We start from the raw sequence: 4,460 nt of genomic DNA, 5'->3' as shown, positions 1-4,460 counted from the left end.
GAAGAGATATAGCAGCAAGAAGCACATTTAGGGGATAATTCACAGTAAAAGAAGAAAATCTGTCCTTATTTTTCACCCTCACAACTCCTGAGTCCACAGGGACTGTCATGGTTTAGATTTAAATCCCTCCAGGGCATCTGCAGCCTGGCACGAGAAAAGATGGAGGCATCCAGGGAAAAATGAAATGCAACTTTTGCTCAACTATGATGCATTTTTCGAGGACCCTTAACGGTTAAAACTCAGGGGAAGCAGGTGAGGCTGAGTGCTTCCCAACCCGGGGTGCTGCACCGAGTTCCAGAGAACAGAGGTCATGTGCAGGAACGGGCAGCCTTTGAGGGAAGACCACTGCCAGGTCAGTGGTCAGTAGCCTCATCCGGGAATTGTATTTGGAAATGTCACTCTGTGGGAGAGATGTGTCATGGAGCGTTTCCCGGGAATGATGAAGGAAGGCGGGACTGCTCCTCCTGGATGCTCACAGCAGGGCCTGCAGGGAGCCCAACCACTGCCCACAGTAAAATGGTTCATTTGCAAAATGACGGAGCAAGAGGCGAAGACCAGGGAGCGTCTCCTTTCAGGGTTGCTGCAGTCTCTGTTCCTCACCCCGCTTTGTGCTCCATTTTCAGAAAGGTACTGAAAATAGTATGCTAAGATCATTATTATACAAAGTACATATGCACTGAAACCTCCCACCATAAATATGTACAATTATTATATGTCAATTATAAGTTTTAAAAAGTATGCTAAAGCAATCTTGAACTGGACTAGACAACCAAATTTCCCAAGCATTCGGTGCAAAACCAGGATTGAACTTGTACTGTGTTGCTCACACGTTTGGTCTTAGAAAAATGGAAATGCTTTTGCTTGAACTTTCAAAAGCAATTTAAGCCTAGCAGCCATGGGTGAATAAAAAAACTGAGGTCAGTGTCAAATAAAACCAAAGTAGTGGCACTTGCAGTGTTTATATGACTCAGAGTTGATGGCTTTTTTTTGGTATGTTTTTACAATTTCATCTCTCTCAATATTCACCAAAATATCTCTCATGTTCATTTGGTTTCTGAAAACTTTTGATATTTTATTTGTTTACACTTAAAAAAATTTAATATCGTTTGATATTTAGTTTGAATAAACTATCCAACATGAAGGAGTACTTGATCAAACAAAATACTTTAATATAAAACATTTTTTACACATAATTTCCTCACCCTTTTCTAAAACTAGATACATGAATTTCCAATATTAGAAGTATTTTTTTTTTTTTTTTTGGATTCGAATCTACTTAAGACCATGTGGTTTCTAAGATGAAAATCAACAGAGATCTTTTTGTCATGGCTTTTACTGGGGAAGGGGTACTAAGAAAAAAGGCTGAAATGACTTCTGAGATGCCACATCAACCTAATGAAGCAATTTTGATGGTCCTAAAGTAAATACATCTGGACACATGAGTTTCATTTTCTGTATGATATACAAGGGCTCACTATAAGAAGGAAATGCATTGCCAGGGTCTGAGCACCAAATGTTTGAAGAAATATTTTGAAATATTTAATAAAATGTGATTGGATCTAGGGAACCTAGCTGAAATTTTAATATGTTTCTGGAAGTACTTATTTATATAATTAGAAATTAATAGTTATTTTAATAAAGTATGGGAAGTTTTTAAGAAATATGGAGAGTAAGCATCTATAAGAAAATGTTTGAAATAATTTAGAACCTAATATGTAAGAGAATTAAAAAATGTGTCGACACTATGTAGAGGCTAGTGACTGGTTTGTTAGGCTATTTTCTATGGTGCTCTAAGGGGATATCCAAGACTAGGTAACTTATAAAGAAAAGAGGTTTAACTGGCTCACCCTTCTGTAGGATGTACAGGAAGCATGGCAGTGTCTGCTTCTGGGGAGGCCTCAGAAGTTGGCAACCGCAGTGGAAGGTGATGGGGAGCTGACGTGTGGCCTGGGGAGAATGGAGGCAAGAGGGCAGGTGGTGGGGGAGGTACACACTCCTTTAAATGACTAGATATTGTATGAACTCAGAATAATAAGTCACTTATCACCAAGGAGCTGGTGCTAAGCCATACACAACGAACCCGTCCGGATGATCCAGTCACCTCACACCAGGCCCCACCTCCAACAGTGGGGATCACATTTCAACATAAGATTTGGAGGAGATACACTTCCAAACCATATTATTCTGCCCTCGGCTCCCCAGGCCTCATTTCCTTCTTACATTTCAAATTACAGTCATATCTTTGCAATAGTCCCACAAAGTCTTAACTCTTTCCAGAATTAACTCAAAATTTCCAAGTCTTAAGTCAAAAGCCTCATCTGGAGATGAGTTCCTTCCACCTATGTGCCTGTGAGATCAAAAACGAGTTCTTTATTCCCAAGATACAATGGTGGTACAGGCATGAACATCCCCTTTCCAAAAAGAGAAATCAGCCAAAAGAAAGGGGCAATGGGTTCCCCATGTGTCTGAAACCCAGCAGGGAAGTCATTTAATCTTAAAGCTCCAGAATAATCTCTTTGGCTCCACGTCCCGAATCCAGGGCACACTCTCTGACTCCATGTTCCGAATCCAGGGCACACTGGTGCAAGGGGTGAGTTCCAAAGAACTTGGGCAGTTCCGTCCCTGTGGCTGTGCTGGATGCAGCCCATGAGACTGCTCTGATGGCTTGGATTCAAGTGCCTAGAACTTTTCCAGGCTGAGCATGCAGGCTGCCACTGGCAGGGTCTACAGGATGGGGGCCTCCTGCCCACAGCTCCACTAGGCAGTGCCCTGTGGGAACTCTGGAAGGGGGTACCAATCCCACATTTCCTCTTAGCACTGCCCTAGTAGAGGTTCTCTGGTTGGACTCCACCCCTATGGCAAGCTTCTGCCCAGGCACTTAGGCTTTTTTATACATCCTCTGAAGCCTAGGTAGAATCCTCCAAACTGCCTTCACTCTTGCATTCAGTGTACCAACAGGCTTAACGTCACAAGGAATCTGCCAAGGCTTACAGTCCGCACCCTCTGGAGGAGTGGCCTGAACTGTACCTGAGCCCCTTTAAGCCAAGACTTGAGCTGAAGTGGCCAGGATGTGGGGAGCAGTGTCCTGAGGCTGCACAGTGCAATGGCATCCAGAGTCTGGCTCCCGAAGGCATTCTTTTCTCCTAGGCACCTGGTCCTGTGATGAGAGGGTTTGCCTAGAAGGTCTCTGAAATGCCTTCAAGGCCTTTTTCTCATTGTCTTGGATATTAGTGCTTGGCTCCCTTTTAGTCAGGCTAATCTCTCTAGCAAGAGGTTGCTCCACAGCCTGCTTGAATTCTTTCTCTACCGCAGGGCCAGGATGCAAATTTTCCAAACCTTTACATTCTGTTTCCCTTTTAAATGTAAGTTCAAAGTTTAAGTCATTCCTCTGTCCCTATATCTGATCCTAGGTTGTTAGAAGCAGCCAAGACACCTCTTGGTCACTTCGCTCTTAAAATTTATTCCACCAGATACCTACCCTAAGTCATCACTCTCAAGTTCAATACAATCTGTGTGGACATACTTTTGCAGAGTTAGAACTAACTCCAGATAAGAAAACACTCTCCTATCAAGTATCTTGTTACTTGGAGCACTGTAGGAGGCCAGCATCACCAGCAGCTCCTACAAGCTTGTTCAAATACAGAAACTGAATTCATACACACGTTAACATTTTAGAAACACTGGTGCTATGGTCTGAATGTGTCCTTCAAAGTTCATGTGTTGGTAACTTGATCCCATGTGGAGATCTGGGGGTAGGGGCCTTAAAGAGATGTTTTCTGCCCTCATGAGTCAATTAATGCCATTATCACAAAAGTGAGTATCTTTAAAAAAGATGAGCTCATCCACCTCTTGCTCTCTCTGTTGATCTCCCTCACCCTCTCTTTGCCCTTCTTCCATGTGATGCTTTCCACCATGTGATGACACAGCAAGAAGGACCTTGCCAGATGCCAGCTCCTCAATCTTGGACTTCCTAGCATCCATAACCATGAGCCAATAAATTTCTGTTCATAATAAGGTACTGAGCCTGTGGAATTTTATTATAATCGCAGCACAGAAAAGACTAGGACAACTGGTCCAGAAGTTGGTTCTTCACAGTGCTACCCTATGAAACCATCTCAAATATGTTGAAATTAGCGACATCATATGAAGATCAAGATGACAGAATATCTCAGTGTGTCTTTTATTGTAAAATACACTTAGCTCTACAGCTACAAGTAAAACGCAAAATTGAAATTTAGCATTTAGAGAAAGCAATTAAGAAAATTGTAATAAAACTTTTTTCTAAATTGGTTCTTGATATTTTGTTTCTCCATGTACAAAATCATGTTTGGCCACTCACTTTTAAATTTATGTCTGCTGTTAGAACAAATGTAAAAACAAATATGAAATGATGCATAAAAACATTTTCTTAAAGAGTTAAAAGGATTAATCATATATGTTAGATAATACATTATTACAAA

Source organism: Colobus angolensis, unplaced genomic scaffold (genome assembly GCF_000951035.1).
Source record: "Colobus angolensis palliatus isolate OR3802 unplaced genomic scaffold, Cang.pa_1.0 Scaffold14, whole genome shotgun sequence".
NCBI classification, from domain to species: Eukaryota; Metazoa; Chordata; class Mammalia; order Primates; family Cercopithecidae; genus Colobus; species Colobus angolensis.
The sequence above is the reverse complement of the archived record's forward strand: the minus strand, read 5'-3'. Positions refer to the sequence as shown.